This window comes from Peromyscus leucopus, chromosome 6 (assembly GCF_004664715.2).
Source record: "Peromyscus leucopus breed LL Stock chromosome 6, UCI_PerLeu_2.1, whole genome shotgun sequence".
NCBI lineage: Eukaryota > Metazoa > Chordata > Mammalia > Rodentia > Cricetidae > Peromyscus > Peromyscus leucopus.
This window is the reverse complement of record NC_051068.1, coordinates 43,477,876-43,499,884: the sequence shown is the minus strand read 5'-3', so window position 1 is coordinate 43,499,884 and position 22,009 is coordinate 43,477,876. Positions and strand designations below refer to the sequence as shown.

At 39.9% G+C, this 22,009-nt stretch overlaps 1 pseudogene; it reads right to left on the bottom strand.

Annotated features, from left to right (window-relative positions):
- Positions 1–219: 219 nt before the first annotated feature.
- Positions 220–319, bottom strand: LOC114706311 (annotated as a pseudogene).
- Positions 320–22,009: the final 21,690 nt, after the last annotated feature.

Sequence of the window (22,009 nt, the reverse complement as noted above, 5' to 3'; positions counted from 1 at the left end):
GTAGTTAAGAGCACTTGCTGCTGTATCAGAGGACCCAAGTTCTGTTCTCAGTAGCCACATGGCAGCTCACAACATTTTATAACTCCAGTTGCAGGAGATCTGATGGCTCTTCTGACCTCCATGGTTATCAGGCACAAGCATGGTATACATACATACATGCAGGCAAAATATCATTCCCATAAAATTAAAAGGTTTTTTAAGTTTGGAATATGAATGTTTAAAATTATAGGATGCTTCATGGATATTTATGTCTTTCTCACACATGCTAATCTTCTCTTTACCATTCCAACCTTAGTATATGTGCTGCTGAAGTGAGCACGATTCATATACTTGATAGGAAGTACCAGTAACATCACGAGGGCTCTTGAAGCCTGCCCTCTGAGCTCCTTATAATAACTGACTGAAATGTTAGGGTTTTCTAGGGAGGGTAGGAGTATATTCCTTGAATGACAAGAGAATCGGGCCATAGAGTTCCTCTTGTCCTTTTCTCCTTTATTAGAAAGATTGTTTCCGCCTCTTTTTTTTTTTTTTCTTGAGGAAGAAGGGTGTCAGGATGCCTAGCTGAAAAATTAGTCTCCTTAGATCTCATGAAGTTATGGGTACCCATAAGGAGACAGTTCTAGAAACCGCTCAAAGGGTAGAAAAGCGTTTATTTTTCCAATACTGAACCTCTCCTTCCTTCCAGTTCCCTCCCTCACCCTGCTTCTCTTCTGACACATAGATGGAAATAGTGTCTCATGACAAAGAAAAGAGAACATAATGTGGAAAACATGAAGGTGGAAGCCATAGGCTGAGGATGCTTGGAAAGAAAGAAGGAACCCAGGGCATTCACGATATCCTGAAGCTGCTCCAGCCATCCTAAAAATGGCTACTTCTGCCTCCCAAATAAGCCTGAATTTGACTCTACTGCTTCCTGGAGTGTGTAGCTAAACAGTCTTGGCTAGTACATAAACTGTCCTAAGTTATCTTCTGAGTGTTCTTGCTCGAATAGTTTGCAAGTTAGATAGCAATGTCTTTGTGTATCACAGATATAAGACCATCATAAAACAATGTATCAACTCCTATACCATTTTCTGCTAGGTCCTGATATCTCAAATTATTATTGGATTAAGAAACATTTATTAAAGGAAATAGGAAGTAGAGAGAAGAAACAATACCTATACTCTAATCTCCTAAAGTCTCATTTTAACACTTTGATAGAATTATGTTCTCTGCCTTATCATCAAGTACTTTTTTACATTATGACATTAGTGCATATTTATATTATTTTACCTAATGTTATACTATAAATAGCTTTCCAAGTTAGCACAAGTTAGCAAGGGTGTGGCTAAGTAAGAAAACACATATACTGTGGTAAGTAACATAATATATGCACACAGGAGAGCTCCTAAAAATATACAGAAGGGAAATTACTTTAAATAACTAGCTGGGTAACTGTACCATGTTTTAGTTAACTAGTTCTTGTCCCTGAACATGTCAATTAACTTTTATTTATTTATTTATTTGTTTTTTGAGACAGGGTTTCTCTGTGTAGCTTTGGAACCTTTCCTGGAACTCACTCTGTAGCCCAGGTTAGCCTCAAACTCACAGAGATCTGCCTGCCTCTGCCTCCCGAGTGCTGGAATTAAAGGCGCATGCCACCACTGCCTGGCAGTCAATTAACTTTTAAAAATTATTATTTATTATCGTGTGTGAGGAGCACAGTGTGTGTGTGTGTGTGTGTGTGTGTGTGTGTGTGTGTGTGTGTGTGGTGTGGTGTGTTTTTGGGTGCACACATAGCATATGTACAAATCAGAAGACAACGTCATGGAATCAGTTCTCTCCTTTCACCTTCTACATGGATTCTGAGGATCAAACCAATGTCACCAGGCTTTCACTGTGACTGCCATCTCACTGCCCTCAACTCATTAAAAAAATTATTTAATTCAGGTCAGTGGGTTAAATATGAGTAAATATAGAGGGATAATGTATAGTATATAGGATCTTGGCGAATGATTTTCCAAACTGGAATGTAGTGGACATCTGTTCTATGACCCTGAAGCGCGGCCCTGGAGACACAGCAGGTAACTGCTCTACCTGCCTATGACCTGGAAGTACATACCCCTGGGGCGTGGCCTCTCAGCTACCCTTAAGACCAGAGATGCTCCTATGCAGTCTCTCTTCTCCCCCTCGTGGGTTTGGATGCTGAGATGGACCAGGCAGAAGAACAGTGTGGGACTGTAACTCGACTTTCCAGGACCCTAATATAAATCTCCCGTGCTGTAGTGAGTTTTCCTCCCTAATAAATTCCATCACCCTTTAAACAGACTCCGTGGATTTCTCGCATTACTGGAAGACATACCATGCAAATATATATGGTATGCGATTTCTATAAACCATTTAATTCTTATAAAAATGCATATAGACTGGAAATATTTTCATTCCCAAGCATTCTTTTTAATGCCAATTTTCGTGATCCTTGGGTTCTGGGTTTGCCTCAGCTTAACAGGTCAGTTTCTTAGAGTACTCCTAATGAACACATTTTAACATAAGAACCAAGGTTTCTTTCTGAAACTTCAAGTGACTCAAAGTCTCTAGTTCTCATTTTCTTCAACAGTACATGTTACCAAGTCTAAATATCAGTATCCTGTTGCTTTCGGTTTTTGCAATTATTAGTAATAGTTGACTTCCCAACACCCTTCTCCAGGAAAGAGAATTACTTTTGGTTACCACACCAAGTAGGAAACAATGACCAACATGACCAGGAGAGCTCAGGGAAGACTTGAGATTTGAAAACAGAGGCTTTGTCCTTTAGAATGGCTGAGCTGAGACCACACAGAGAACAGAGCAACTTGTACAATAGTGAGCCCGGATCTCCTTATCTATGAGTGCTAAGTTCAGGCTATCATGTTTTCTATGGCTGTGTGAATAATTAATGCTTTAGGTTAGCTTAAGCTTTTTCTTACATATGTTTGGTAACTGGGTATTTAAAAGTCATATTTTCTAAAAATGACAGACCATTACCACATTTAAAAAAAAAACCACCATTTCTTAGTCATAATCTCCTCTCACTCTGGAAACTCACTTTCTTTCCACCTCTGCCTCTAGTGAGGCAGCAAGAACTTATGTCTGGGAAACTAAGGTAAAAACCTTGGAGAAAATGAAACATAGAATCCAGTACAAGAAATGATAAAATGTTTCAGTGAGTTTACATGCTCTTCTGGTTATCTGAGATGTGGATTGTAAGTTGCCCGATTATCCACTGACTTTTTTTGTTTTCAGAGGATTCAGAAAGTCTGGTGAGCTCTTCATTCCCTCCAGTGTGGACCTGCTAAGTAGTTCTTGCTGCATATACTGAAAGTGCTTTCTAAAATAATTGGTTTGGGGTCTATATGAGGCGATGCCCTCAGAGAAGTCCCCAGATATTTCCCGACTTCTCATTCAGTGGATTTAGTGTACCTTGTCAATACATATTGCTACGCAGTAGTCACTTGATGTACATTAAGACAGCCTCTGCTCTCTTTTTAGTTGGTCATAGCGAAGCTTGTGAATTCACTATGTGGAGTCATCAGAAGAGCCTGCCACAAATTCTCCAGTCCTCTTCCAGATCTCCGGAATGAGATCTCAGAACCGGCAGGGGAGTAGAGCTGCCGCTCCTCCTGCTCTGAGGGCTGCTCCATCATTTGGAACACTGGAGAGCGGGGAGAAGGTGGATTAAAAGTGTGGCTAAATGAGAAAACACGTACATAAACTGTGGTAACAGGTATGTACAGGAACAGTGCTAAAAGTATACAGAAGGGAGATTAATTTTATTGTTAGAAGGGAGAAGTATTAGCCTCAGACTTCTTGAACTATGTTTAAGCATTGTTCCTTAAAATGTTTAGGAATTCAGTTGTTTCTGCTTGGAGTACATCTAAAATTGAATAGGAACATAAAACAAGAAACCTACTTTAACAAAATGGTTATGTGTATGTATGTGAGTTTAACTTGCAAGAGCCTATAGAAGCCAGGAGAAGGAGTTGGGTCGCCTGGCCTGGAGTTCCAGGTGGTTGTGAGCTGCCATGTGGCTGGTGGGAACAAACCCAGGTCCTCTGCAAGTGCTCTTAACTGCTGAACCATCTCTCCAGCCTTGAGAAACTCTACGCTTTTCAAAAAGTGAGATCCTCAAGTAAAATTAAAGATCTGGGTAAGCATGTACATAAATCATTTGAATTAACAGCCTTCTACTTGTGGGAATTTATCCCAAGGATATAATTAGAGTTGTGTGCATGGGTTTGGTTACAAAGCAAATAAACAGAGTAGGATTGAGTGGCTCATTTTCATCCAGTCCAAGACTCCATTCCTCATTTCTTTTCTTTTTTTTTTTCCCTCTTTTTCTTTTTTGTTTTTTCGAGACAGGGTTTCTCTGTGTAGTTTTGGTGCCTGTCCTGGATCTCGATCTGTAGACCAGGATGGTCTCGAACTCCTAGAGATCTGCCTGGCTCTGCCTCCCGAGAGCTGGGATTAAAGACGTGAGCCACCGCTGCCATTCCTCGTTTCTTACATTGTCAGGAGCCATTTTGGCCCATTTTAACCGTTTAGCATCCCAAACAAAACAACAAACCATATGTTGTAAAGATTCCCACCCCCCCTTTTTCCCTTGAACTCCTAGTCCTTCCTCTGTCACTCAAGTTTTGGATTACAGGTATGGGTCACCACACCTGCCTCAAGACTTTTATCATTCTCACCAAATAACAGAATCTAGGAACTGAGTTCACGGGACCCTGGCCAACTATGTTGTTCAGGTTCATGCACATGGCTTAAGCTTTTCAGTGATGTCCACACTCAGAATTGTGATTTTGGCAGAGTGGAGGGTTTACTCTGGTGCCTACCATCTACCTTTCTCTGATGCTCCCACCAGCTAAATAATGTTTAGCCCACAGGATTTCCACCTGGCCAGTAGTTGGGAATTATTTTAGCCACTTCACATATGAGTGTGTGTGTGTGTGTGTGTGTGTGTGTGTGTGTGTGTGTGTGTGTTGTATATCTGTTTTCAACATTCACCCAAGGCCAGTCAAACCAGAGTTTCTCAGATGAGGCCTGTGCACTGACAGGCACCATATTTGTCTTGTCCTCGCTGCTTCTTAGCAGGACACATGGTTATACATATCAGGTAGTCAGTAACCCCATTTATTTATTCAACACATATTTTGGGGCATCTGCATTCTAAGCTTATTTATTTATTTTGCATGCCATGTTCTAGGTATGTCTAAGTGTTAGATGATACAAAAGAAAACAAATTGCAAATTCTTACAAGTATTGTAATTGGGAAAAACAGACAGGTCGTTTTCTCCAATGTATTAGACGATGCTGAAAGCTGTAAAGATAAAATATGCTAAGGCTAGAACAACCACTTCAGCAAACAAGAGCATGTGAATGATAATTATTCACAGTTACATCTGAACAATATAGGTTAAGTTAAGACTGTCCTAAATAAAAATGTATACTCATCATACATTCCTCCACAAATCCTTGGAGTGCTGTGGGAAAGGGAATAAGCTATTGGGGGTCGGGGGAGTCATGTGGTGAGCATCAAAGACCTTCCTAAGAAGAAAACATATAAGCAGAAGCCTGAAGAAAATAAGGAGCAAGCAAGAACATTGGAGGAGGAGCTTCCGGGTAAATAGTGCAGCACATGCAGGTTCTGAGCTAGGGGCAAGCTTGGGATGCTAGAAGGGAATCCCAGGAAAACAAGGATCCTGCTTAGACCTTGAAAACCAAAGTCAATTCATTTACATTTCAAAAGAACTGCTCTGGCTTCTGTGTGGAGAAGAGCTTCGTAGGGTGGAAAGAATGAAAACAAGATTAGCTAGTTGCAGGCAAGAGATTATGGCGGTTGAACCAGTGTGGGAACTATAGCAAAGGTGCCAGATGGGTAGATTCTGGATACATGCTGAGAGGTGCTAAGAGGACTTGCTCTTGAATTTGGGGTATGAAAGAAACTGAAGACCCAGGCATGGTTCCATGTGTAACTTAAGCAACTAGAAGAATGGGTTGTCGGTTCATTGGGAGGAACAAGCTTTGGGAATGGAGGAGGGGGAAGGAAGAATATAGCTTTGGCTATTATTATTGAGACATTCTAGACAACACTTGAAGAGGTGCTAGCAGTCAGTTAGACAGTGGAGTCGATCCATTAGGGGAGAAGTTGGAGTTGTTGGCCATTGTAACCAAGAATGTCTTCAACTGGATTATTTTTACTGCATCAATTTATTTGTGTGTGTGTGTGTGTGTGTGTGTGTGTGTGTGTGTGTGTGTGTGTAGTTGGCTCTCTTCCATTACGTGAATCCCAGGGATTGAATTCTGGTCATCAAGCTTGGCAGCAAGCAACTATCTCCCTGGTGTGAAAGACCTTGTTTCTAAGTCTACATAGCAAACACACTGTTTTCTCCGTTTGGCATTGATATGTGACCAAACTTTTCCTGGGAGAGAACCCAACATAGAGAACCCAAGCAGACCAAAGTCCAACTTGGTGAACCAATGAGTTTTATTGGGGTTACTTACAGGAATACGGGTGAGGGGTCACTTTCAGGAGCTGAAATGACTCAAAGACGGCTGCCTCACCACGGTCCACCCTGCATGGCTCACAGAAGCTGGGAACCTGGAGCACACTGTGCCGCCTGCAGGCAGCTCAACAGGCTGGAGAGTGTCTTTTCCAAGTGACTCAGTTGGTCTGAAACTCTTCCTGGCAGCTCTGCCGGTTTCTGCTTCTGGCAGGCAGCTGGCAGTCTTCATTCGCAGAGAAGGGAGATGTCTTCTCAGGAGGTACCTTTGGTTTGTCTACACGTTTTATAATGGGATGCAATGGGTTGGCTTCCTGCTGAGTACAAAGCCAGTAAGCACAACTGGGAAATAAAAAGGGAAGAAGGTATTCTTGCAGCAAGTGAAACGCACGCACGCTGGGGATATTTCCCAAAGGCGAACCTCTGAACAAAGCCAGGGTTTTTTTTTAATAGGGGGGCACTTGCACATGTTCCCGAGAGGGAAGACTCATCATCACATGCTCAGCTGGAAGTCATGTGTTTGTGATATTACATGTTCAAAGCATGGCAGGCAGTAATTTTCCTGGGCAGAGAATCTAGCGTTATAGTAAGCCAAGTTTACTTTAATTCACCTAAAAAGGGACCAGTACAATGACTCAACAGTTTTGGCTGGTTCCTGGTTTCTCTGCTTTACAGAAAACAAAGGGTGGTTAAGAGGCACACTTAACAGTCAATTAAAGGAAAAGATGCCCCACCCACGCCCCAAGCATAGGTGGTTGTTCAGAATGGCACTGGCCTCCTGCCTAGCAATTCCATGTTTCTCCAGCAAAGGCAAACTGCAATCCCTAAGAACATGAGCTAAGGCAAAGCTCCCATTGCCCAACTGTGGCCTGGCAACCCCATTTAAGGAAGCTGACTGAATCATAAATGACTTTCAGGCTGATGAAGTGAAACAGGTGGTATTTACATGCTCTTCCAGGGCTAAAGAAAGAAAACTAGCAAAGCCAAGCATATTTAAATTTGAAAATAAAAAAATTGGTACAAACTTATGCAACTTTATAGTAATGTAAGCTAAATCTGTCTCTAAAGCAGAAACTTAGAGTATCAATTTGAATTCCTATTATTTATTGGCTTCTTGCCTATAGACTTTAAAGACGCAGCTGTCTCTTATTGTCAAATGTTAAACAGATGGAAATTTAGTGTACCAGTGAAGTCTATATTAAGCCAAAGAAAATATTTGTGACATTATTTACTGTATGCATTATTTTGACTTCACGGCTTTATTTTTCATTTTCTGAAGAGTTAGAGCTAATTAGAAGTTAAGAATCTAAATTGTTTTTTTCTCCACATTCAGTGGGTATATTTACACTGAAACTATAACAATCTTTAGTTTGAAAGTTTTACCGAAGAATAGTGTTTCTTTGGTTAAAAATAACTTCTTGTTGAAATGAAATCTGTGTGACCATAGAGAGATGGAAACCCAAACTGTTTTTCTTAAACTTCAAAGGGAAAAGCCAGGAAATTTTAGCTGCATCAACGGAACACCAGGTACAGACCTACTGGAAATAAATGGGTTAGTTGCATAAAGTGACCTAGAAAAAAAAAACCTCGATGATTGACATACTTTGTATTTATTTCACTTTTGTTGACGGCCTCTATAAGAAGTTGCTGAGTATGCTGTCTAAGCAAGTGAGACAAAACCTCTGCCTTCATATAGCACATGTAATAATACACATCACTCAGACAAAACCAACATATAATTAAGTTTTTAAAAATGTATTGTCTGTGTGTGTAAGATGGACATGTGTGTAAGATGTATGTCTGTGAGCAACTTTTGGAATTCAGTTCTCGCCTTCCACCGTGGGTCCTGTGAATCGAGCTCAGGTCGTCGTCAGGCTGAACTCAGTTTGTCAGACTTACACAGCTTTTACTTTTACTCACTGAGCCATTTACTCCATAGTTATAGATTTTGAACACTGAGGAAGTACAGGCTTCCATAATTGAGGCCATATCTAGACTGGGGAAGATATGCCTGGTCAAAAAAAAAAAAACATTTGAATGAATTCTGATGATTAGAAAGCAAGTAGATCAAGGGGCGATGAGTTGGAGTAGTTAGTAATGAACAGACAGGTAAGTGAAAAGTCAGATTTGTGAAGGTGTGGTGTACACAAGAGAGCCAGTGTGTCTGGAAACAGAAAATGAAGGGGGTCTGTGATTGGAGAGAGTTTTTTTGGATATACACATTTAGGCATAATTAAGCATGCTAACAAAAAATTGAATCAAAATGCTTCAATGAAAATGATGTGAGTCTAGGGAGATAGCTCAGAAGTTTTGAGTTCTCCCATAGGTTCAGGGTTTGATTCCCAGAACCTACTCAGTCAACTACAACTGTATCACCAGTTCCAGAAGGTCTGATACCCTCTCTGGCCTTTATAGGCACTAAGTGTGTGGTGCACAAATAGACATATAGGCAATACAGCCATACATGTAAAATACTAAGATAATAACCTAAAATTTTTTAGTAGAAAAAAAATGATGTGATCATATTTTATTTTCAAATGTCAATCTGTAATAAGGGGATGACAGGTGTGGTGGTGTGCCTATAATGCAGGCACACAATAGAGACAGAGGCAGGGGGATTGTCATAGGCCACCTTGCAACACATAGCAAGTTCCAGTCCAGAACATAGTGAATCCTTGTCTCAAAAAAAGAGGCAGGTGTGGGAATAAGGAGTCTCAGTAATAATTCAGTATAACATTCTTACCAAGAAAAAGCATAGACGTTAAACCAAAATTACTTTCTAATTTCGTTTATTTTGAGACATAGTACTGGTATATAGTCCAAGCTGGCCTTAAATTCACTGTCTATCCCAGGCTGGCCATGAACTCAATAGAGCTTAGGATCCTCCTGCCTCGGCCTTCCAAGTGGTAGGTTATAGGTATGCTCCTTCACACAGGGCTCAGACTACAGGGTGTTTCACTTGCTAAGAGGCAACATGACAAGAAAGACTCACAGAAACAGATCTGGGAGAAGGAAAGCCAGAGAGGGAGTAAATAAAACACTTGAGCCCAGCTTGCTCAGAGAGGTGGCTGGGACGCTGTGGAGAACTCTGATAGTTAATGGTGAGAAAAATAAAAATTGAGATCTGAGGAGGTCAAGGGAGTGGTGTCAGGCTTTGGTTAGGAACCAAGAACTACCTAGGAAGATGGGGTAAGCTGAAAATTGACCAGCCATTCTAGAGAGTTGAAGCCTTCTCTCTCAAGTTCTCTTCTGTATTGCAGTTGGATTGGATTAAGGTGATTTAGGATTGCCATTGACTTTAATCTTTTGCTGCAAGATAATTCCTTTGAACAAGATAATATTCTTGAAGACCTGGAGCTATTTTTATGATTATACAAACACAGTCCATTGACTGAAAAATAACTAGGTATGTATTCATCAGTGAGTGGGATGGGCCAAAGAACATGGAGGCCAGACTGGAAATCTTACTGAGCACAATAGAGCAATACGAGTGATAGTGGAATAATGGCAATTCGTTGCAAAATATTTAAAAGAAATTCATAAATAGACAAAAATATTCCAAAAGTTGGGGGAGCATAAGGAGGAGAGCAAGTTCTTGGGCTGTTTTGTTTGTTTGGTTCGGTCCTTTGAGATAGGGTTCAAGGGTATATGTAAAACTCAGGTTGGCCTCAAACTCAGCCTCCCCAGGCTTCAGTCTCCTAAAGAACCGGGATTACAGGCATTTAACACCACACCTCGCTGAGGAAGTTCTTCACAGAGGAACAATAGCTAGGAAATGTGGACAGATTGATAGAATGAGAAAATCACTGGGCTAACTAATATAATAAATGATAAAGAAAAGATTACTAGTTGATGTTAACACTGCTAGGTGAAAGGTTAGACGATCCTCAGTCTTAAAGTACATCTTCTATGTTGTCCACACTCCCTCCAGCAAGGCTACACCTCCTCCACAGCACCACCAGTGAGGACCTAGTACTCACATACCTGAGCCTCTAGGGGACATTGCTCATTCCAACCACCACAGTGAACTTCAAGCTTAATAACAAGACCTGTTTCAAAACAAAAACCAAAATATCCATGTCATGAATTCCAAATAGTAGGATTGCCTATAAAACTGAAAAAAAAAAATGTTGATATCATGAGAGATAAAACAATGAAACTATTTTAAATTGAAGGACATTAACGGCTGTTTGATTGTTATCTATATGGTGGATATTTTCAAATATTACAATGATAGTCATATAATAGATGCATGTAATAATACTACATATGACAGGAATAGTAATTCTCAACTATAGTAATGGTAAGAGAATTATCATCATTATGCATGGTAATACATATTTTGCTTTAATTTTGTTTTGAGACAAGGTCTCACTATATAGCCCTAAATGGCATCAAACTCACAGAGATGTTCCCCCTCTCTCTTTCTCTCTCTTCCATTTATTCATTCATGTATTTTTTATTTTAGTGTGTGTGAATGTGTGCACGTGTAGAAGACAGAGAACAACCTGTGGGAATTGATGCTCTCCTTGCACCATGTGGGTCCTGAGGATTTGAACTCGGGCTTTCCAGGTTGTTGGCAAGTGCTTCTACCTGACGAGCCATCTTCCATGTGTGCATGTACACCTGTGCCACAGCATGCGTGTGAGGTCAGAGGACGAGCTGCAGGAGTCGATTCTTCCACCATGTAGGTCCTCAGAATAAAACTCAGACCATTATCCTTGGTAGCAAGCACCTTTACCACTAACCACCTACATGGGCCACCCTTTGCTCTCAAAAGACAGGGGTACATGCAGAAATGTTTACGGGATGAAGAAGCATTTTATATGTGGAGCAAGATCGCAGGGTTCAGGTATATCCAAATGTTTACATATGCAGATAATAAGCAAGCATTCCTCACTTTTAATAACTATAGAAACGGTAGAGTGCTAGGTATAGTGGAACCACCTGTAATTCCCGGAGGTAGGGGCAGGAGGATCAGTTCAAAGTCACTGTTGGCAGGCCAACCTGCATTACATGAAATGGCTTGGCAAGTAAAGGGAGAGAACCTACTCCCACAAGCTGTCCTCTGACTCTCACATGAGCACCATAGTACATACACACACACACATACAAACACACACAAATAAGTGGAGGGAAAAAAGAAAAAAGCAGCTGGGAGTGAGGAATTGGAGGTGAATATGATCAAGAGACATTGTATACAAGTATGAAATCATCAAAGAATAAAACTATTCTTAAAAACATCATTGTCAAAACATTAACTTGTTTATAAATTTAGGGGGAAAAGTGAAACTGATTTTGAGTTCGAGGCCAGCCTGGGCTACCAAGTGAGTTCCAGGAAAGGCGCAAAGCTACACAAGAGAAACCCTGTCTCTAAAAACCAATAAAACAAACAAACAAACAAAAAAAAAGAAACTGATTTTTATTTAGTACACTATAATAAAAAAAAATGTATAGACACTGGGCTGGAGAGATGGCTCAGCAGTTAAGAGCACTGGCTGCTCTTCCAGAGGACCTGGGTTTGATCCCAACACTCACAGGGTGGCTCACAACTGTCAGGGATCCACTAGCCTCTTCAGGCCTTCCCAGGCACCAGGCACATACACGGTGTCCAGATAAACATACAAGCAAAACATCCACACACTTTTAAAAATTTAAAAATGGAAACATTGAGTACTAAAGTATTAATTTTTTTCCTATAAAGAACATAGCAAGAGTAATTTGAATAGCATTGCTTCTTCTGACCATAAAACTTAACCTATGAGTCAACCAACTTTTTTTGGCCTCTGCAAATTGTTATAAACCTAAGTTTGGATTAACTGACATTATTTTCCTTTAATTTTTATTTTTTTTTTTTATTTTAAATTGTGTTTCTGTTGTCTTGGGGCTTGCAGGGTGACCGGTCTTTCTGGGAAGATGTGAGCATGTGATGGAGCCAACATAGAATCCTTAGATTAACAGCTGGCAAGAGGGAGAATGTACCCATGGGTAAGAGTGTGACCCAGTAAACAGCCAGGGGCTGAGGAAGAAGCTGTAGGTGACAAGCAGGAAGAAAAGCATTGCCCCCATTTTGGTCGCAAAGGTGGCGTACCCAAGAGGAGTCTCAGGCTGGGGATATAGCTCAGTATTAGCTTCAGTCTTCGGTACCACAAATCACCAGCACCACCACCAAGAGGAATAGCTGCCCCGAATTTACAAAAACACAAACACCCCATGGAGAATGAGGAATGGTATTCTGTGATAATGGAGACTGACAAGATAGATTGTGCCTATATACATCCAGTGAATCCTCCATGACCTCTCCTCCTGAACAGAGTCGATTGTTGTGATGGACCAGGAGAAATTTTATGACTTGCAAGAAGCTGTGAAGGTTAGTTGTCTGCCGTAGGAATAAGAGGCTGAGGAGGGGGAGATAACTAGTCTACAGGGGAGGATAAAAAAAAGTAAGTGGGCGAAAAGAACTCATGTTTTAATTCTGCACTATAGAACGCGATCACTGTAATGCTCGTTATACTGGCAAGATTCGGAATGCGGCTGTGAGAATAACTGATTCTAGTGGAATGGACTAGAAAGTCATTGAGGATGAAAGGGTCAAGGTATAGAGGCCTTGGCTGACTCACTTTCTTGGATGATGAAGTCTTCAGTGCTAGCAAAGAGTAAAATAGAGCGAATGCAAGCCATGAGTCCAAGTCAGTGGTTTTTAAACTTGGAATGTATTGTCTCAAAAACAGAGCTTAGATGGCTTACAGCAGAGGGACCAGCTGAAGGAGGATAGAGCCTAGGCTTTTGTATACTTTTACCACATTCTCCAGTGATTTGAAATCAACAACAAAATTTGAAACCCACTCCCTAAAATTTTGTGGAGAGAGGTAACTGATCAACCCATCCATAACAAAATCTACCAGAAGAAAAGGGGATAATGTAGTTGAGGGCCCCAAAGAAGCAAACTTTTGTTAAAAGAGGGTGTGTGGGAGGGGCCCAGAAATAGTGATGAGGACAACTAGCTTCCCAAACCTTTGTCTTTAGGGAGGGGCCCAGAAATAGTGATGAGGACAACTAGCTTCCCAAACCTTTGTCTTTATTATTTTCCTTTCTGTGATAATGAATGTTATTATTGAATTATGACTCTAAAAAAAATACATTGAAAGTCCTTACCAATAGTATTTCAGAATGTGACCTTATTTAAAATAAGGTCACAGGAGTTTGAAATGCATGTAGTTAGTGAAAATGAGGGCATAGGAAAGTGGACCCCAAGCTGATATGACTGTTGTTTTTATATGGAGATGGCGGCATGCACAAGAGATCCTCAGGCAGACTGCTATAGGTGATGAAGGGTGGAGTCATAGCTGCAAGCAAGGGATGTCGACGGGTGCCACCATAACACCAGAAGCTAGGAAAGGGCCAGGATAGATGCAGCTACAGGTTTCAGAAGAGGCGAGGGTTTGCTGACGCCTTAGTTTCCATTTCTAGTCTCCAGAACTTAGAAAGCAGATTTGGGTTGCTTAAGCCATCAAGTGTGTGGTAGCTTGTTAAAGCGCTCCCAGAAAATAAAGTGAGATTGACATAATCCAGAATTTTCTTTCCTACATTCTGTCCATGTCCTGTCCTTGTCTCCTTCGTACAAAACTCATAGTCTCTCTCAGGACAGAGAGCCTTGTGTGAATCAGTGGATGCCATCAGCATAGCAACAACACCAAAAAAAAAAAAAAAAAAAAAAAAAAAAAAAAAAAAAAAAAAAAAAAAAAAAAAAAAAAAAAAAAAAGAGAGAGAGAGAATAAAAAAAATCTCATTTCTTTCCAACCTGCAACATGCTGGAGCTGAACATAGTACACATTATCTCTTCATGATGAGATGATTGACTTCTTCATTTGCTGTTGATAAATGAGTCAGTTCATTCTGATGTATCAGACCAATACATACTTTGTAGCCTAGAAATATTACTTGGAAAAATTCACCTTTCAGGAAATTCCCAAGGTAAAGGACCAAAGAGGTTTGAAGAGAGGAAGAGAGTTGTTCCCAGCTTAGGAGCAGAATAGGACTTACATGTGGAAGCAAGGTCATGTACTAAGTCTTCTCTTTTATTTCACAACCTTCAGTACAGACTGGACGAGGGGGTGGGGCATGTTAAAAGGACATCTGGACGAGAGATGCACATACATGATTCTAAAGCTCAATCCATCCAACCTTCTGTAAGATAACCACGCTCTGTAGCTTAACTGCATCTAAAACTTAGTTCATCCTCCTGTTCCATCTCCCTCCACCAATTTTGTCTCCTTCTCTTCAATTTCCTTTTTATGTGCTCTCCTAAATTACAAAAAAAAAGAAAGAAAGAAAAGAAAAAAAGAGAGAGTAGTCTTTTGTGCTGATGCAAAACGCTCCCTTTTGTATGTTCTCCAATCAGTCTTCATTCTTCTTTATGTTCCTGAAAGTGCCTGGTGGAGACCTTCAGGGACCCTGGTGATGGCCATCCGCATAGTCACTGTTCGTTTCTCATCAGCATTCAAACTGCACACTCTCCAGCTGATTCGCCTCTGCTTTTAGCCTCTGCTACGTGACATATTCTGCTTTCCCTCTGTTTCTTTGTTCCTTCTCTGTTTTCTCACAGTCTCCTCTTCAGCCAACCTCCAAAATACGGACTCCTGACATCTCTTTAAATACTAGTAGTATGCACTAATAATACTGTTAATACATAGTAATAATAAGCTGGTAGTAGGCTCCAAACTTCTACGTGTAAATACTAATTTGATATGGCTCTCTTTTGTTTGCTCTCTGTCAAGCATCTGAAACATGACATTCCCGACCTTCATTCAAATTCTTGGTTTGTGTTTATTTAATATTATTTGCTTGTGTGTGTGTGTGTGTGTGTGTGTGTGTGTGTGATGTGTGTGTGTAGACACGCATATGTCATTGCATGTATTTGTTTGGAGGTCACAAGACAACCTTCAAGTTGTCAGTTTTTGAGAATGTAGGGTCTCTAGCTCCTGTGTTTCTTCCCACTCCAGGACCGCTGGCTCCAGCGCTGTCCGTAGACTGTCTCTGCCTCCTGGGTTACAGACGTACACCACTGCATCTGACTTGTACTTGGATTCAGGGACTGAATTCTCCTGGCTTTCACAGCTAGTATTTTTACCCACTGAGCTGTCTCCCTGGCCCTAGTTTGCTTAGTTTTTGAGACTGGGTCACACTATGGTGCCTAGTCTCTTAAATAGCTAGGATGGCAGGGTTATGTCACTACAAAGGCTGGTTCAAACAAACTCTTGAATCATTTCAAATCTTCCTTGCCTGACCTGCTATTTTTGTATTTCCAGCTTAGTAAATGGTACTTTAGTTTATTCAAGCTAGAAACCTTTCCATTCCTTCATCTCGCACATCTAAATACTTTGTAATTCCTATGGTTTTCTTTAAAAAAAAAAAAAAAAATCTCAAATCTGTTTCTCCTGTTTATTTCCCTCCTATCTCTTCAGTTTAAGCCGACGCTTAGATTCTGGCCAGTCCCATCCGAACTGATCTCTCAGATGTACTTCTCTGTTCCCAAAGTCTGCCCCCAATATGTTTGCTAAGAACCAGCTAGAGAGCAGACTGTTAAGAATTTCTTAATGTGCCCACAAGGGCATGCATGGATTGCCTTTTGTTAGTCTCTCTAATCTCATGTCATTTTGCCTTTTCAGTTTCTGGGACCAGCCCAACTCTTCCCCACCTCAAGATTTTGCATAAATGGTTCCCTTTTCCTTGAACACTCTCTGCCTACTGCTTGATACGTATTCTCTTTGATTGCACTTGACATTTGGCACAATGACTGGCACATAGTAGGCTTGTACAAAAAGTGAATCTAACTGGAGCATTTAATAAACAACCTGATGTTATGTGAAGTAGACATAGAGGGACTGTATTAGTCAGGGTTTTCTAGAGGAACAAAACTTATAGAGTGAAATATATATATAGAGAGAATGATATATAAATCCCATATATATATATATATATATATATATATATATATATATGATTTATTAGAATGGATTACAGGCTGTGGTCCAGCTAGTTCAACAATGGCTGTCTGTGAATAAAGGTCTAAGAATCCAGTAGTTGTTCAGTCCATGCGGCTGGATGTCTCAGCTGGTCTTCAGTATACACCATAATCCCAATGAAGTATGTTCTAATGCCAGTAAAGGAATGAATTTACCAGAGAGAGTGAAAGCAAGCAGGCAAGTAGATCAAGTTTTCTTCTTCTGTGTCCTTTATATATACTGCCAGTAGAAAGTGTGACCCAGATAAAAGATGGATCTCCCCGACTCAAAAGATCTGGGTTAAAGGTATATCTTTCTACCTCAAAAGAACCAATCAAAAGTGGGTCTTCACACTTCAAATTATTTCATTGAGAAAAATCCCTTACAGATGTGCCTAGCCACTTAGGTTTTAGTTAATTCTAAATGTAGTCAAGTTGACAACCAAGAATAGTCATCACAGGGATCATCCCATGAGCCAGAAAAATGTCCTTTGGAGCAACAGAATGATGTCTATGTACGTACCCATGACTAGTACTTCTTTTGTTTTAAGGACTCTGCTTTTCTGTTGGTAATTAAAAATAATTTTTGGCAGAAGGGTATTTAGGTAGCATGAGAATTTAACTGATTTCAGAAAAAGAAAGATTATAATTTAGATAAATAACAATTACCCAGGCAGTGATTTTAAAGATGAGTACTTGCCAATGGTTAGTATAGACTCATGGGTCCTAACATTCTCATCACCAAAGATTCATCTCATTATACTTTTCCAACAAGATCTCATGTTTTCAAAGCCATTGTCTACTAAGCAAACTGCATTTACTATGGAATAATTAAATTTCTATTTTTAGTCATATGTAACACCTAATTAGACATCTATAGCCCCTAAGTACAGAATTGAATCAACATAACATATGATTTTAAAAAATGTAAGTCAAAAGTAGGGCAAGGTAGTTCATTTAAGCATCACTAGAATTTTCACTGGTCTTCTGTATTTAAAAGATCTTACCATACTCCATATTCTAGTCAAAACTTTAACTTATGTAATTTGTAAAGATAACAATACAGAGCTGGATGGAGGGTAGCCCATGCCTTTAATCTCAGCACTTGAGAGGCAGAGGCAGAGGCAGAGGGATCTCTGTGCATTCCAAAGGCCAGCCTGGACTACAGAGAGTGTTCCAGGATAGCCAAGTCTCCCCCGAGCAACCCTGTCTCAAAACACCAGAAAAGAAAACAATACACAGAATGTATCTTCTTCATGTAAGTCTCACCATTGCTTTGTGCGGATCAATAACTGTCAGTGAGTTGGGTTTTGTGGGAGTAGCAGGTCAGAAATTATATTACCATAGTGATATTTTGAAAATAGGTGAGGTTTCTGTTGTTGATGATGAGACAGTGGCTCACGTAGCCTAGGCTAACCTTAAACTTGCTGTGTGGCAAGACGACCTCAGAATTTCTGACCCTTCTGCCTCCATCTCCCAAGTAGCAGGATTATAGGCATGCACTCAGTCTGCACAGTGCTGGGGATGGAACCAGGATTTTGTGTGTGCTCCTCCAACTGAGCTATTTCACTTTCTCTCCTTTGTAAAAAAAAAACCTTGGAATTGAACCCAGGGTCTGGAGCATGCTAGGTATCAAGTTATATCTTCTTTGTGAATAACACTTTCTTTTTTTATTGGCACTAGCAGGTAACCTTTTATCTTGCATTTATGGTAGGATATGACATGGTATAATAACTAGTCAAATCTAATTTATCCACAAAAGTCTCTGCTCTTAGTCTGTACTTCTTAAATAATTGTAATCACTTTCAACAACATACTTTCCCCCAAAGTAATTTCTGTCAAGAGAAAGAGAAATATGTAAATAGTTTATGTGCATAAAATGAACCCTCATCCATGTGCTTAAAAATGTCTGAAATGAACTAATGATACTTTTTAGGTTGCTGCTTTGAGAATATTTCCTAAAATCTAATCATTCAGAACAAAATCAGTGCTTCTATAGAGGTATTCAAAATAAACAAGCAAATAATGTTACATAAGTTCTAAGGAGGGGGTGTGTTAATCATACAGTTTGGGGGCAACTTAACACTGGAATTCAAGAAATTGCAATTCATAATTTTGCTAACAGGTGCAGAATCTTGTATTTTTATAGCTCCTGTGTGGGAAGCAATTTGTAGTGGAGTTGGTGGCAATTTTATATTACTAGACAAGTGCTTGATAGATCAAGCATTTGGGGTACATAAAATAATCCCAAAATGGATCTGAATTTCACCTTTTTTTCCCTGTCAAGATATTAAAAAACACCCCCATTTTAAACCTTTAGAGAATTTTATAGACAAGTATTTTTCTTTACATTTTTTGCCACAAGATGAGATGGAGCAGTTATCCTGACTTTTCTAATGTCACATGTCTCTGCAAATCTGTAAAGCAAAGCTGTAGGATTGTTTCTTTTCTCTATCAAGTACAAATAAACATTTTACTGTGGTAAGATAGATGTAACTTAAAACTTACCAGTTAACCACTTTTAAGTATAATTCAGTGTCAACAGTACATTCACAATATTGTCCAACCATCACTACTCTTTCCAAAACTTTCCCCTCATCTCAAAGAGAAATCCAGTTAAACACAAACACTTGAAATGGGCTTTTCTCTTCGCTGTCCACTTCTTTTGCTCTCACACTGTTCATCTCTGGTTCGAGCATGGCATTGTATACATGGTGGACGCTTGATAGATATTTCGTTAGTGAGTAAACTATCGAATAAACACTTATTTAACACGTTGAAAACTGTGCAATAATGTTGAGGGAAAAATGGAGTTCCATGCCCTTGCCAATAGTGGTTGTGTTGGCCTTAAATTTTAGCCTTTTTAATGGATGTAATGTGGCTTTAATTCATACTTCCTTGAAGATTAGTGATATTGAGAATCTCTTACAATTTTTTGTTTTTTTTTTTTTTTTTTTTTGAAACAGGTTTCTCTGTGTAGCTTTGCGCCTTTCTTGGGACTCACTTGGTAGTCCAGGCTGGCCTCGAACTCAGAGATCCGCCTGCTTCTGCCTCCTGAGTACTGGAATTAAAGGCGTGCTCCACCACCGCCCGGCGAGAATCTCTTACAATTTTTACCACCGTGACAAAATAACTGAAAAAAAAAAATACTTAAAGAAGAATTTATTTTGGCTCATATGTAGGAGCCGCTATTCAAAGATGCGCTGGCTTCCTGTAGCCTAGCTGTAAACAATCCATATTTGGCTATGATGCAGATATGTAATTGCTCTATGTCTCAGCCTATCCGTGCTCCCGTGCTAGCATTCTGCAACCCAATCACAGTACGCACGTTGCCTGATTCCTATATAACAGCAGCAGTTTATCCTCGGCCCCTCACCTCCGCTCTCCCTTAATCAAGAGGCGCTCCAATAAAGTGTGATCTGAGAAGGATCCTCGCATGGTGGTCGTTCTTCCTCGCTGGCCGAGGAACGCGCCGCATCATGATATGAGAGTTTCGGTCCACCATTAGCTGGGTCCTTTGTTTCTTAGCCATTAACATCATGATGTAATGGCATGCAGAGCAAAACTGCTTATCTAATGGTGGCCGGGAAAAAGTGAGACGCCGAAAGGCCAGAGTCATGGTATAACTCTTTACTTCCCCCAGCTAAGTGTCACTTCCCAATAAATGTCATCATATTATAAATCCACCAATGAATTCATACACTGATTAAGTCACAGCTCCCCAGATCCAGCCACTTCCCCAAAGCTCATCAGGTAGCAATCAATGGTATAACATATGAGCCTTTAGGAGAATGCTGGATTCAAACCACAACAGTATTTTTTCATTTGTGTACTGGCCATCTAAATATCTAGTTTTGCAAAAATCATCTGTTCTGTGTTTTATTGAATTGTCTTATTTTACAGTTAAGCTGATTGATCCATATTATAGCTGTATCAGTATGAACATAATAATAAATATATTATGAATTTGGGTATCTTGTCATGTGCATAATTTGCAAATATTTTGTGGTTTATCTGTTCACTTCCTTAATTTGTCTAAGAACTTAAGTGTAGCTGTAGAGCTTCTCTCCAGGTCCCACCAAGCCCCCGCAGTCCCACAATCCACATATAAAATAATCACTCAGACGCTTATATTACTTATCAACTGTATGGCCATGGCAGGCTTCTTGTTATCTACTTCTTCTATCTTAAATTAACCCATTTCTATTGATCTATACTTTGTCATATGGCTCATGGCTTACTGGTACCTTACATCTTGCTTGTCATGGCAGCAGCTGGCAGGTCCCTCTGCCTCAGCATTCCACTTCCCCCAATTCTCTTCTCTTTGTCCCACCTATACTTCCTGCATGGCTACTGGCCAATCAGTGTTTTATTTATTAACCAATCAGAGCAACACATTTGCCATAACAAATGTGAACATCCCACAGCACATAAGTTTTTCATTTTGATGAAGCTTTAACGATTTGTCCTTGTTTTTGTTCTAAAGACTCTTAACCTATCCCAAGTTTACTAAGTATCTCCCAAATTTTCTCAGATATCCTTTTATAACTATGATATTCATTGCAGACTTTCATAGATGCTTTATATCAAGTTAAAGAAATTCCCTCCTACTTCTGATTTCCTAAGAAATTGTCATAATTGGGACACTTACCAAATACTTTTTCTGTATTGAGATGATTATTTGATCGCATCCTTTATTCTGTAAATATGGCGAATTACATTGGTCAGTGTTTGAATTTCAAGCCAACCTTTGTTTCTGAGATAAACTTCATATGACAACTTTTTAAAAGTGCCCCTGGACAGAATTAGATAATATAAGGTTCATAAATAAGTTACGTCATTGTTCATGAGGTATATTAGGCGGTGGTTTTAATCTTATAATGTCATTATTAGTGTTGTTAGAGCAGTTATACCATCGTAGAATGAATTGGTTTGTGAAGGGGTGTGGGTAGAACTGACTTTTTTCTTAAATGTTTAATAAGATTCACAACTAAAACTATTTGGGGCTTAAAGTAAAACCCTAGTAAGGACCTCAATTTTTAAAAATAGGTATTAATACTTTAATTTTTGAGCCAGAGAAATGCCTTATCGGATAAAAGCTCTTGCCATGCAAGCCTGAAGGCATAAATTCAATCCTCAGGACCCATGTGAAGTGGGAGGAGAGAGGCTCCTCCAGTGGTGTCCCCTGACTTCCCCACACGCACTGTGGCACAACACACACCTCCCCCATCTCACATGTACACAGTAATAGTAAGTAAAATTTCCGAGACAGAGTCTCATTATATAACATTGGGTGGCCTGGAATTTACTAAGTAGTCGGAGCTAGGCTTGAACTCATAGAAATCTACCTGCCTCTGTCACCCAAGTGCTGGGATTAAAGTCATGTGCCACCACGCTTGGAAATAAATATTTTTTTAAATTTTATTTCTTTCTCTTTTTCTGTGCAGGATGGCTACTTTTCTTCTTTTGTTTGAGACTAGGTCTTGCT